Genomic DNA, 15,489 nt, shown 5'->3' on the forward strand with positions numbered 1-15,489 from the left:
ATCCTTTTCAACTCCCAGCATCCTAACATATGAATTTCTAAGAATTTATGAAAAATCGACTAAGTCCGAGATGCCTTTAAGTAGGGTTGCTGTATTAAGATGGGAGATGAAGAAGATCAAGATTCATCTCCATGTAGCATCCCATTCATCTCGCAGCATCCTAACATATGAATTTCTTAGAATTTATGAAAAATCGACTTAGTCCGAGATGCCTTCAAGTAGGGATGCTGTATTAAGATGGGAGACGAAGAAGATCAAGATTCATCTCCATGCAGCATCCCATTCTTCTCGCAGCATCCTAACATATGAATTTCTTAGAATTTATGAAAAATCGACTAAGTCCGAGATGCCTTTAAGTAGGGATGCTGTATTAAGATGGGAGATGAAGAAGATCAAGATTCATCTCCATGCAGCATCCCATTCATCTCGCAGCATCCTAACATATGTTTTTCTTAGAATTTATGAAAAATCGACTAAGTCTGAGAATTTATGAAAAATCGACTAAGTCCGAGATGCCTTCAAGTAGGGATGCTGTATTAAGATGGGAGATGAAGAAGATCAAGATTCATCTCCATGCAGCATCCCATTCATCTCGCAGCATCCTAACATATGTTTTTCTTAGAATGTATGAAAAATCGACTAAGTCCGAGATGCCTTTAAGTAGGGATGCTGTATTAAGATAAGAGATGGAGAAGATCAAGATTCATCTCCGTGCAGCATCCCATTCATCTCGCAGCATCCTAACATATGTTTTTCTTAGAATTTATGAAAAATCGACTAAGTCCGAGATGCCTTTAAGTAGGGATGCTGTATTAATATGGGAGATGAAGAAGATCAAGATTCATCTCCATGCAGCATCCCATTCATCTCGCAGCATCCTTACATATGTTTTTCTTAGAATTTATGAAAAATCGACTAAGTCCGAGATGCCTTTAAGTAGGGATGCTGTATTAAGATGGGAGATGAAGAAGATCAAGATTCATCTCCATGCAGCATCCCATTCATCTCGCAGCATCCTAACATATGTTTTTCTTAGAATGTATGAAAAATCGACTAAGTCCGAGATGCCTTTAAGTAGGGATGCTGTATTATGATAAGAGATGGAGAAGATCAAGATTCATCTCCGTGCAGCATCCCATTCATCTCGCAGCATCCTAACATATGAATTTCTTAGAATTTATGAAAAATCGACTAAGTCCGAGATGCCTTTAAGTAGGGATGCTGTATTAAGATGGGAGATGAAGAAGATCAAGATTCATCTCCATGCAGCATCCTTTTCAACTCCCAGCATCCTAACATATGAATTTCTAAGAATTTATGAAAAATCGACTAAGTCCGAGATGCCTTTAAGTAGGGATGCTGTATTAAGACCGGAGATGAAGAAGATCAAGATTCATCTCCATGCAGCATCCCAATCATCTCGCAGCATCCTAACATATGTTTTTCTTAGAATTTATGAAAAATCGACTAAGTCCGAGATTCCTTTAAGCAGGGATGCTGTATTGAGATGGGAGATGAAGAAGATCAAGATTCATCTCCATGCAGCATCCCATTAATCTCGCAGCATCCTAACATATGTTTTTCTTAGAATTTATGAAAAATCGACTAAGTCCTAGATGCCTTTAAGTAGGGTTGCTGTATTAAGATGGGAGATGAAGAAGATCAAGATTCATCTCCATGTAGCATCCCATTCATCTCGCAGCATCCTAACATATGAATTTCTTAGAATTTATGAAAAATCGACTTAGTCCGAGATGCCTTTAAGTAGGGATGCTGTATTAAGATGGGAGATGAAGAAGATCAAGATTAATCTCCATGCAGCATCCCATTCTTCTCGCAGCATCCTAACATATGTTTTTCTAAGAATTTATGAAAAATCGACTTAGTCCGAGATGCCTTTAAGTAGGGATGCTTTATTAAGATGGGAGATGAAGAAGGTCAAGATTCATCTCCATGCAGCATCCCATTCACCTCCCAGCATCCTAACATATGAATTTCTTAGAATTTATGAAAAATCGACTAAGTCCGAGATGCCATTAAGTAGGGATGCTGTATTAAGATGGGAGATGAAGAAGATCAAGATTAATCTCCATGCAGCATCCCATTAATCTCGCAGCATCCTAACATATGTTTTTCTAAGAATTTATGAAAAATCGACTTAGTCCGAGATGCCTTTAAGTAGGGATGCTTTATTAAGATGGGAGATGAAGAAGGTCAAGATTCATCTCCATGCAGCATCCCATTCACCTCCCAGCATCCTAACATATGAATTTCTTAGAATTTATAAAAAATCGACTAAGTCCGAGATGCCTTTAAGTAGGGATGCTGTATTGAGATGGGAGATGTAGAAGATCAAGATTCATCTCCATGCAGCATCCCATTCATCTCCCAGCATCCTAACATATGAATTTCTTAGAATTTATGAAAAATCGAGTAAGTCCGAGATGCCTTTAAGTAGGGATGCTGTATTGAGATGGGAGATGAAGAAGATCAAGATTCATCTCCATGCAGCATCCCATTCATCTCGCAGCATCCTAACATATGTTTTTCTTAGAATTTATGAAAAATCGACTAAGTCCGAGATTCCTTTAAGCAGGGATGCTGTATTGAGATGGGAGATGAAGAAGATCAAGATTCATCTCCATGCAGCATCCCATTAATCTCGCAGCATCCTAACATATGTTTTTCTTAGAATTTATGAAAAATCGACTAAGTCCTAGATGCCTTTAAGTAGGGATGCTGTATTAAGATGGGAGATGAAGAAGATCAAGATTCATCTCCATGCAGCATCCCATTCATCTCGCAGCATCCTAACATATGAATTTCTTAGAATTTATGAAAAATAGACTAAGTCCGAGATGCCTTTAAGTAGGGATGCTGTATTAAGATGGGAGATGAAGAAGATCAAGATTCATCTCCGTGCAGCATCCCATTCATCTCGCAGCATCCTAACATATGTTTTTCTTAGAATTTATGAAAAATCGACTAAGTCCGAGATGCCTTTAAGTAGGGATGCTGTATTAATATGGGAGATGAAGAAGATCAAGATTCATCTCCATGCAGCATATCATTCATCTCGCAGCATCCTTACATATGTTTTTCTTAGAATTTATGAAAAATCGACTAAGTCCGAGATGCCTTTAAGTAGGGATGCTGTATTAATATGGGAGATGAAGAAGATCAAGATTCATCTCCATGCAGCATCCCATTCATCTCGCAGCATCCTAACATATGTTTTTCTTAGAATGTATGAAAAATCGACTAAGTCCGAGATGCCTTTAAGTAGGGATGCTGTATTAAGATGGGAGATGAAGAAGATCAAGATTCATCTCCATGCAGCATCCTTTTCAACTCCCAGCATCCTAACATATGAATTTCTAAGAATTTATGAAAAATCGACTAAGTCCGAGATGCCTTTAAGTAGGGATGCTGTATTAATATGGGAGATGAAGAAGATCAAGATTCATCTCCATGCAGCATCCCATTCATCTCGCAGCATCCTTACATATGTTTTTCTTAGAATTTATGAAAAATCGACTAAGTCCGAGATGCCTTTAAGTAGGGATGCTGTATTATGATAAGAGATGGAGAAGATCAAGATTCATCTCCGTGCAGCATCCCATTCATCTCGCAGCATCCTAACATATGAATTTCTTAGAATTTATGAAAAATCGACTAAGTCCGAGATGCCTTTAAGTAGGGATGCTGTATTAAGATGGGAGATGAAGAAGATCAAGATTAATCTCCATGCAGCATCCCATTCTTCTCGCAGCATCCTAACATATGTTTTTCTTAGAATTTATGAAAAATCGACTAAGTCCGAGATTCCTTTAAGCAGGGATGCTGTATTGAGATGGGAGATGAAGAAGATCAAGATTCATCTCCATGCAGCATCCTTTTCAACTCCCAGCATCCTAACATATGAATTTCTAAGAATTTATGAAAAATCGACTAAGTCCGAGATGCCTTTAAGTAGGGTTGCTGTATTAAGATGGGAGATGAAGAAGATCAAGATTCATCTCCATGTAGCATCCCATTCATCTCGCAGCATCCTAACATATGAATTTCTTAGAATTTATGAAAAATCGACTTAGTCCGAGATGCCTTTAAGTAGGGATGCTGTATTAAGATGGGAGATCAAGAAGATCAAGATTCATCTCCTTGCAGCATCCCATCCATCTCGCAGCATCCTAACATATGTTTTTCTTAGAATTTATGAAAAATCGTCTAAGTCCAAGATGCCTTTAAGTAGGGATGCTGTATTAAGATGGGAGATGAAGAAGATCAAGATTCATCTCCATGCAGCATCTTATTCATCTCGCAGCATCCTAACATATGAATTTCTTAGAATTTATGAAAAATCGACTAAGTCCGAGATGCCTTTATGTAGGGATGCTGTATTAAGATGGGAGATGTAGAAGATCAAGATTCATCTCCATGCAGCATCCCATTCATCTCCCAGCATCCTAACATATGAATTTCTTAGAATTTATGAAAAATCGACTAAGTCCGAGATGCCTTTAAGTAGGGATGCTGTATTGAGATGGGAGATGTAGAAGATCAAGATTCATCTCCATGCAGCATCCCATTCACCTCCCAGCATCCTAACATATGAATTTCTTAGAATTTATGAAAAATCGACTAAGTCCGAGATGCCTTTAAGTAGGGATGCTGTATTAAGATGGGAGATCAAGAAGATCAAGATTCATCTCCTTGCAGCATCCCATCCATCTCGCAGCATCCTAACATATGTTTTTCTTAGAATTTATGAAAAATCGTCTAAGTCCAAGATGCCTTTAAGTAGGGATGCTGTATTAAGATGGGAGATGAGAAAAATCAAGATTCATCTCCATGCAGCATCTTATTCATCTCGCAGCATCCTAACATATGAATTTCTTAGAATTTATGAAAAATCGACTAAGTCCGAGATGCCTTTATGTAGGGATGCTGTATTAAGATGGGAGATGTAGAAGATCAAGATTCATCTCCATGCAGCATCCCATTCATCTCCCAGCATCCTAACATATGAATTTCTTAGAATTTATGAAAAATCGACTAAGTCCGAGATGCCTTTAAGTAGGGATGCTGTATTGAGATGGGAGATGTAGAAGATCAAGATTCATCTCCATGCAGCATCCCATTCACCTCCCAGCATCCTAACATATGAATTTCTTAGAATTTATGAAAAATCGACTAAGTCCGAGATGCCTTTAAGTAGGGATGCTGTATTAAGATGGGAGATCAAGAAGATCAAGATTCATCTCCTTGCAGCATCCCATCCATCTCGCAGCATCCTAACATATGTTTTTCTTAGAATTTATGAAAAATCGTCTAAGTCCAAGATGCCTTTAAGTAGGGATGCTGTATTAAGATGGGAGATGAAGAAGATCAAGATTCATCTCCATGCAGCATCTTATTCATCTCGCAGCATCCTAACATATGAATTTCTTAGAATTTATGAAAAATCGACTAAGTCCGAGATGCCTTTATGTAGGGATGCTGTATTAAGATGGGAGATGTAGAAGATCAAGATTCATCTCCATGCAGCATCCCATTCACCTCCCAGCATCCTAACATATGAATTTCTTAGAATTTATGAAAAATCGACTAAGTCCGAGATGCCTTTAAGGAGGGATGCTGTATTAAGATGGGAGATGAAGAAGATCAAGATTCATCTCCATGCAGCATCCCATTCATCTCGCAGCATAATAACATATGTTTTTCTTAGAATTTATGAAAAATCGACTAAGTCCGAGATGCCTTTAAGTAGGGATGCTGTATTAAGATGGGAGATCAAGAAGATCAAGATTCATCTCCTTGCAGCATCCCATCCATCTCGCAGCATCCTAACATATGTTTTTCTTAGAATTTATGAAAAATCGACTAAGTCCGAGATGCCTTTAAGTAGGGATGCTGTATTAAGATGGGAGATGAGAAAAATCAAGATTCATCTCCATGCAGCATCTTATTCATCTCGCAGCATCCTAACATATGAATTTCTTAGAATTTATGAAAAATCGACTAAGTCCGAGATGCCTTTATGTAGGGATGCTGTATTAAGATGGGAGATGTAGAAGATCAAGATTCATCTCCATGCAGCATCCCATTCACCTCCCAGCATCCTAACATATGAATTTCTTAGAATTTATGAAAAATCGACTAAGTCCGAGATGCCTTTAAGTAGGGATGCTGTATTGAGATGGGAGATGTAGAAGATCAAGATTCATCTCCATGCAGCATCCCATTCACCTCCCAGCATCCTAACATATGAATTTCTTAGAATTTATGAAAAATCGACTAAGTCCGAGATGCCTTTAAGTAGGGATGCTGTATTAAGATGGGAGATCAAGAAGATCAAGATTCATCTCCTTGCAGCATCCCATCCATCTCGCAGCATCCTAACATATGTTTTTCTTAGAATTTATGAAAAATCGTCTAAGTCCAAGATGCCTTTAAGTAGGGATGCTGTATTAAGATGGGAGATGAAGAAGATCAAGATTCATCTCCATGCAGCATCTTATTCATCTCGCAGCATCCTAACATATGAATTTCTTAGAATTTATGAAAAATCGACTAAGTCCGAGATGCCTTTATGTAGGGATGCTGTATTAAGATGGGAGATGAAGAAGATCAAGATTCATCTCCATGCAGCATCCCATTAATCTCGCAGCATCCTAACATATGAATTTCTTAGAATTTATGAAAAATCGACTAAGTCCGAGATGCCTTTATGTAGGGATGCTGTATTAAGATGGGAGATGTAGAAGATCAAGATTCATCTCCATGCAGCATCCCATTCACCTCCCAGCATCCTAACATATGTTTTTCTTAGAATCTATGAAAAATCGACTAAGTCCGAGATGCCTTTAAGTGAGGATGCTGTATTAAGATGGGACATGAAGAAGATCAAGATTCATCTCCATGCAGCATCCCAATCATCTCGCAGCATCCTAACATATGAATTTCTTAGAATTTATGAAAAATAGACTAAGTCCGAGATGCCTTTAAGTAGGGATGCTGTATTAAGATGGGAGATGAAGAAGATCAAGATTCATCTCCACGCAGCATCCCATTCACCTCCCAGCATCCTAACATATGAATTTCTTAGAATTTATGAAAAATCGACTAAGTCCGAGATGCCTTTATGTAGGGATGCTGTATTAAGATGGGAGATGTAGAAGATCAAGATTCATCTCCATGCAGCATCCCATTCACCTCCCAGCATCCTACCATATGTTTTTTTTAGAATTTATGAAAAATCGACTAAGTCCGAGATGACTTTAAGTAGGGATGCTGTATTAAGATGGGAGATGAAGAAGATCAAGATTCATCTCCATGCAGCATCCCATTCATCTCGCAGCATCCTAACATATGAATTTCTTAGAATTTATGAAAAATAGACTAAGTCCGAGATGCCTTTAAGTAGGGATGCTGTATTAAGATGGGAGATGAAGAAGATCAAGATTCATCTCCGTGCAGCATCCCATTCATCTCGCAGCATCCTAACATATGTTTTTCTTAGAATTTATGAAAAATCGACTAAGTCCGAGATGCCTTTAAGTAGGGATGCTGTATTAATATGGGAGATGAAGAAGATCAAGATTCATCTCCATGCAGCATATCATTCATCTCGCAGCATCCTTACATATGTTTTTCTTTAAATTTATGAAAAATCGACTAAGTCCGAGATGCCTTTAAGTAGGGATGCTGTATTATGATAAGAGATGGAGAAGATCAAGATTCATCTCCGTGCAGCATCCCATTCATCTCGCAGCATCCTAACATATGAATTTCTTAGAATTTATGAAAAATCGACTAAGTCCGAGATGCCTTTAAGTAGGGATGCTGTATTAAGATGGGAGATGAAGAAGATCAAGATTAATCTCCATGCAGCATCCCATTCTTCTCGCAGCATCCTAACATATGTTTTTCTTAGAATTTATGAAAAATCGACTAAGTCCGAGATTCCTTTAAGCAGGGATGCTGTATTGAGATGGGAGATGAAGAAGATCAAGATTCATCTCCATGCAGCATCCTTTTCAACTCCCAGCATCCTAACATATGAATTTCTAAGAATTTATGAAAAATCGACTAAGTCCGAGATGCCTTTAAGTAGGGATGCTGTATTAATATGGGAGATGAAGAAGATCAAGATTCATCTCCATGCAGCATCCCATTCATCTCGCAGCATCCTTACATATGTTTTTCTTAGAATTTATGAAAAATCGACTAAGTCCGAGATGCCTTTAAGTAGGGATGCTGTATTATGATAAGAGATGGAGAAGATCAAGATTCATCTCCGTGCAGCATCCCATTCATCTCGCAGCATCCTAACATATGAATTTCTTAGAATTTATGAAAAATCGACTAAGTCCGAGATGCCTTTAAGTAGGGATGCTGTATTAAGATGGGAGATGAAGAAGATCAAGATTAATCTCCATGCAGCATCCCATTCTTCTCGCAGCATCCTAACATATGTTTTTCTTAGAATTTATGAAAAATCGACTAAGTCCGAGATTCCTTTAAGCAGGGATGCTGTATTGAGATGGGAGATGAAGAAGATCAAGATTCATCTCCATGCAGCATCCTTTTCAACTCCCAGCATCCTAACATATGAATTTCTAAGAATTTATGAAAAATCGACTAAGTCCGAGATGCCTTTAAGTAGGGTTGCTGTATTAAGATGGGAGATGAAGAAGATCAAGATTCATCTCCATGTAGCATCCCATTCATCTCGCAGCATCCTAACATATGAATTTCTTAGAATTTATGAAAAATCGACTTAGTCCGAGATGCCTTCAAGTAGGGATGCTGTATTAAGATGGGAGACGAAGAAGATCAAGATTCATCTCCATGCAGCATCCCATTCTTCTCGCAGCATCCTAACATATGAATTTCTTAGAATTTATGAAAAATCGACTAAGTCCGAGATGCCTTTAAGTAGGGATGCTGTATTAAGATGGGAGATGAAGAAGATCAAGATTCATCTCCATGCAGCATCCCATTCATCTCGCAGCATCCTAACATATGTTTTTCTTAGAATTTATGAAAAATCGACTAAGTCTGAGAATTTATGAAAAATCGACTAAGTCCGAGATGCCTTCAAGTAGGGATGCTGTATTAAGATGGGAGATGAAGAAGATCAAGATTCATCTCCATGCAGCATCCCATTCATCTCGCAGCATCCTAACATATGTTTTTCTTAGAATGTATGAAAAATCGACTAAGTCCGAGATGCCTTTAAGTAGGGATGCTGTATTAAGATAAGAGATGGAGAAGATCAAGATTCATCTCCGTGCAGCATCCCATTCATCTCGCAGCATCCTAACATATGTTTTTCTTAGAATTTATGAAAAATCGACTAAGTCCGAGATGCCTTTAAGTAGGGATGCTGTATTAATATGGGAGATGAAGAAGATCAAGATTCATCTCCATGCAGCATCCCATTCATCTCGCAGCATCCTTACATATGTTTTTCTTAGAATTTATGAAAAATCGACTAAGTCCGAGATGCCTTTAAGTAGGGATGCTGTATTAAGATGGGAGATGAAGAAGATCAAGATTCATCTCCATGCAGCATCCCATTCATCTCGCAGCATCCTAACATATGTTTTTCTTAGAATGTATGAAAAATCGACTAAGTCCGAGATGCCTTTAAGTAGGGATGCTGTATTATGATAAGAGATGGAGAAGATCAAGATTCATCTCCGTGCAGCATCCCATTCATCTCGCAGCATCCTAACATATGAATTTCTTAGAATTTATGAAAAATCGACTAAGTCCGAGATGCCTTTAAGTAGGGATGCTGTATTAAGATGGGAGATGAAGAAGATCAAGATTCATCTCCATGCAGCATCCTTTTCAACTCCCAGCATCCTAACATATGAATTTCTAAGAATTTATGAAAAATCGACTAAGTCCGAGATGCCTTTAAGTAGGGATGCTGTATTAAGACCGGAGATGAAGAAGATCAAGATTCATCTCCATGCAGCATCCCATTCATCTCGCAGCATCCTAACATATGTTTTTCTTAGAATTTATGAAAAATCGACTAAGTCCGAGATTCCTTTAAGCAGGGATGCTGTATTGAGATGGGAGATGAAGAAGATCAAGATTCATCTCCATGCAGCATCCCATTAATCTCGCAGCATCCTAACATATGTTTTTCTTAGAATTTATGAAAAATCGACTAAGTCCTAGATGCCTTTAAGTAGGGTTGCTGTATTAAGATGGGAGATGAAGAAGATCAAGATTCATCTCCATGTAGCATCCCATTCATCTCGCAGCATCCTAACATATGAATTTCTTAGAATTTATGAAAAATCGACTTAGTCCGAGATGCCTTTAAGTAGGGATGCTGTATTAAGATGGGAGATGAAGAAGATCAAGATTAATCTCCATGCAGCATCCCATTCTTCTCGCAGCATCCTAACATATGTTTTTCTAAGAATTTATGAAAAATCGACTTAGTCCGAGATGCCTTTAAGTAGGGATGCTTTATTAAGATGGGAGATGAAGAAGGTCAAGATTCATCTCCATGCAGCATCCCATTCACCTCCCAGCATCCTAACATATGAATTTCTTAGAATTTATGAAAAATCGACTAAGTCCGAGATGCCATTAAGTAGGGATGCTGTATTAAGATGGGAGATGAAGAAGATCAAGATTAATCTCCATGCAGCATCCCATTAATCTCGCAGCATCCTAACATATGTTTTTCTAAGAATTTATGAAAAATCGACTTAGTCCGAGATGCCTTTAAGTAGGGATGCTTTATTAAGATGGGAGATGAAGAAGGTCAAGATTCATCTCCATGCAGCATCCCATTCACCTCCCAGCATCCTAACATATGAATTTCTTAGAATTTATAAAAAATCGACTAAGTCCGAGATGCCTTTAAGTAGGGATGCTGTATTGAGATGGGAGATGTAGAAGATCAAGATTCATCTCCATGCAGCATCCCATTCATCTCCCAGCATCCTAACATATGAATTTCTTAGAATTTATGAAAAATCGAGTAAGTCCGAGATGCCTTTAAGTAGGGATGCTGTATTGAGATGGGAGATGAAGAAGATCAAGATTCATCTCCATGCAGCATCCCATTCATCTCGCAGCATCCTAACATATGTTTTTCTTAGAATTTATGAAAAATCGACTAAGTCCGAGATTCCTTTAAGCAGGGATGCTGTATTGAGATGGGAGATGAAGAAGATCAAGATTCATCTCCATGCAGCATCCCATTAATCTCGCAGCATCCTAACATATGTTTTTCTTAGAATTTATGAAAAATCGACTAAGTCCTAGATGCCTTTAAGTAGGGATGCTGTATTAAGATGGGAGATGAAGAAGATCAAGATTCATCTCCATGCAGCATCCCATTCATCTCGCAGCATCCTAACATATGAATTTCTTAGAATTTATGAAAAATAGACTAAGTCCGAGATGCCTTTAAGTAGGGATGCTGTATTAAGATGGGAGATGAAGAAGATCAAGATTCATCTCCGTGCAGCATCCCATTCATCTCGCAGCATCCTAACATATGTTTTTCTTAGAATTTATGAAAAATCGACTAAGTCCGAGATGCCTTTAAGTAGGGATGCTGTATTAATATGGGAGATGAAGAAGATCAAGATTCATCTCCATGCAGCATATCATTCATCTCGCAGCATCCTTACATATGTTTTTCTTAGAATTTATGAAAAATCGACTAAGTCCGAGATGCCTTTAAGTAGGGATGCTGTATTAATATGGGAGATGAAGAAGATCAAGATTCATCTCCATGCAGCATCCCATTCATCTCGCAGCATCCTAACATATGTTTTTCTTAGAATGTATGAAAAATCGACTAAGTCCGAGATGCCTTTAAGTAGGGATGCTGTATTAAGATGGGAGATGAAGAAGATCAAGATTCATCTCCATGCAGCATCCTTTTCAACTCCCAGCATCCTAACATATGAATTTCTAAGAATTTATGAAAAATCGACTAAGTCCGAGATGCCTTTAAGTAGGGATGCTGTATTAATATGGGAGATGAAGAAGATCAAGATTCATCTCCATGCAGCATCCCATTCATCTCGCAGCATCCTTACATATGTTTTTCTTAGAATTTATGAAAAATCGACTAAGTCCGAGATGCCTTTAAGTAGGGATGCTGTATTATGATAAGAGATGGAGAAGATCAAGATTCATCTCCGTGCAGCATCCCATTCATCTCGCAGCATCCTAACATATGAATTTCTTAGAATTTATGAAAAATCGACTAAGTCCGAGATGCCTTTAAGTAGGGATGCTGTATTAAGATGGGAGATGAAGAAGATCAAGATTAATCTCCATGCAGCATCCCATTCTTCTCGCAGCATCCTAACATATGTTTTTCTTAGAATTTATGAAAAATCGACTAAGTCCGAGATTCCTTTAAGCAGGGATGCTGTATTGAGATGGGAGATGAAGAAGATCAAGATTCATCTCCATGCAGCATCCTTTTCAACTCCCAGCATCCTAACATATGAATTTCTAAGAATTTATGAAAAATCGACTAAGTCCGAGATGCCTTTAAGTAGGGTTGCTGTATTAAGATGGGAGATGAAGAAGATCAAGATTCATCTCCATGTAGCATCCCATTCATCTCGCAGCATCCTAACATATGAATTTCTTAGAATTTATGAAAAATCGACTTAGTCCGAGATGCCTTTAAGTAGGGATGCTGTATTAAGATGGGAGATGAAGAAGATCAAGATTAATCTCCATGCAGCATCCCATTCTTCTCGCAGCATCCTAACATATGAATTTCTTAGAATTTATGAAAAATCGACTAAGTCCGAGATGCCTTTAAGTAGGGATGCTGTATTAAGATGGGAGATGAAGAAGATCAAGATTCATCTCCATGCAGCATCCCATTCATCTCGCAGCATCCTAACATATGTTTTTCTTAGAATTTATGAAAAATCGACTAAGTCTGAGAATTTATGAAAAATCGACTAAGTCCGAGATGCCTTCAAGTAGGGATGCTGTATTAAGATGGGAGATGAAGAAGATCAAGATTCATCTCCATGCAGCATCCCATTCATCTCGCAGCATCCTAACATATGTTTTTCTTAGAATGTATGAAAAATCGACTAAGTCCGAGATGCCTTTAAGTAGGGATGCTGTATTAAGATAAGAGATGGAGAAGATCAAGATTCATCTCCGTGCAGCATCCCATTCATCTCGCAGCATCCTAACATATGTTTTTCTTAGAATTTATGAAAAATCGACTAAGTCCGAGATGCCTTTAAGTAGGGATGCTGTATTAATATGGGAGATGAAGAAGATCAAGATTCATCTCCATGCAGCATCCCATTCATCTCGCAGCATCCTTACATATGTTTTTCTTAGAATTTATGAAAAATCGACTAAGTCCGAGATGCCTTTAAGTAGGGATGCTGTATTGATATGGGAGATGAAGAAGATCAAGATTCATCTCCATGCAGCATCCCATTCATCTCGCAGCATCCTAACATATGTTTTTCTTAGAATGTATGAAAAATCGACTAAGTCCGAGATGCCTTTAAGTAGGGATGCTGTATTATGATAAGAGATGGAGAAGATCAAGATTCATCTCCGTGCAGCATCCCATTCATCTCGCAGCATCCTAACATATGAATTTCTTAGAATTTATGAAAAATCGACTAAGTCCGAGATGCCTTTAAGTAGGGATGCTGTATTAAGATGGGAGATGAAGAAGATCAAGATTCATCTCCATGCAGCATCCTTTTCAACTCCCAGCATCCTAACATATGAATTTCTAAGAATTTATGAAAAATCGACTAAGTCCGAGATGCCTTTAAGTAGGGATGCTGTATTAAGACCGGAGATGAAGAAGATCAAGATTCATCTCCATGCAGCATCCCATTCATCTCGCAGCATCCTAACATATGTTTTTCTTAGAATTTATGAAAAATCGACTAAGTCCGAGATTCCTTTAAGCAGGGATGCTGTATTGAGATGGGAGATGAAGAAGATCAAGATTCATCTCCATGCAGCATCCCATTAATCTCGCAGCATCCTAACATATGTTTTTCTTAGAATTTATGAAAAATCGACTAAGTCCTAGATGCCTTTAAGTAGGGTTGCTGTATTAAGATGGGAGATGAAGAAGATCAAGATTCATCTCCATGTAGCATCCCATTCATCTCGCAGCATCCTAACATATGAATTTCTTAGAATTTATGAAAAATCGACTTAGTCCGAGATGCCTTTAAGTAGGGATGCTGTATTAAGATGGGAGATGAAGAAGATCAAGATTAATCTCCATGCAGCATCCCATTCTTCTCGCAGCATCCTAACATATGTTTTTCTAAGAATTTATGAAAAATCGACTTAGTCCGAGATGCCTTTAAGTAGGGATGCTTTATTAAGATGGGAGATGAAGAAGGTCAAGATTCATCTCCATGCAGCATCCCATTCACCTCCCAGCATCCTAACATATGAATTTCTTAGAATTTATGAAAAATCGACTAAGTCCGAGATGCCATTAAGTAGGGATGCTGTATTAAGATGGGAGATGAAGAAGATCAAGATTAATCTCCATGCAGCATCCCATTAATCTCGCAGCATCCTAACATATGTTTTTCTAAGAATTTATGAAAAATCGACTTAGTCCGAGATGCCTTTAAGTAGGGATGCTTTATTAAGATGGGAGATGAAGAAGGTCAAGATTCATCTCCATGCAGCATCCCATTCACCTCCCAGCATCCTAACATATGAATTTCTTAGAATTTATAAAAAATCGACTAAGTCCGAGATGCCTTTAAGTAGGGATGCTGTATTGAGATGGGAGATGAAGAAGATCAAGATTCATCTCCATGCAGCATCCCATTTATCTCGCAGCATCCTAACATATGAATTTCTATGAATTTATGAAAAATCGACTAAGTCCGAGATGCCTTTAAGTAGGGATGCTGTATTGAGATGGGAGATGTAGGAGATCAAGATGCATCTCCATGCAGCATCCCATTCATCTCGCAGCATCCTAACATATGAATTTCTATGAATTTATGAAAAATCGACTAAGTCCGAGATGCCTTTAAGTAGGGATGCTGTATTAAGATGGGAGATGAAGAAGATCAAGATTCATCTCCATGCAGCATCCCATTCATCTCGCAGCATCCTAACATATGTTTTTCTTAGAATTTATGAAAAAATCGACTAAGTCCGAGATGCCATCAAGTAGGGATGCTGTATTAAGATGGAAGATGAAGAAGATCAAGATTCATCTCCATGCAGCATCCCATTCATCTCGCAGCATCCTAACATATGAATTTCTAAGAATTTATGAAAAATCGACTAAGTCCGAGATGCCTTTAAGTAGGGATGCTGTATTAAGATGGGAGATGAAGAAGATCAAGATTCATCTCCATGCAGCATCCCATTCATCTCGCAGCATCCTAACATATGTTTTTCTTAGAATTTATGAAAAATCGACTAAGTCCGAGATGCCATCAAGTAGGG

Source organism: Anopheles ziemanni, assembly GCF_943734765.1.
Source record: "Anopheles ziemanni chromosome X unlocalized genomic scaffold, idAnoZiCoDA_A2_x.2 X_unloc_2, whole genome shotgun sequence".
Classification (NCBI taxonomy): Eukaryota; Metazoa; Arthropoda; class Insecta; order Diptera; family Culicidae; genus Anopheles; species Anopheles ziemanni.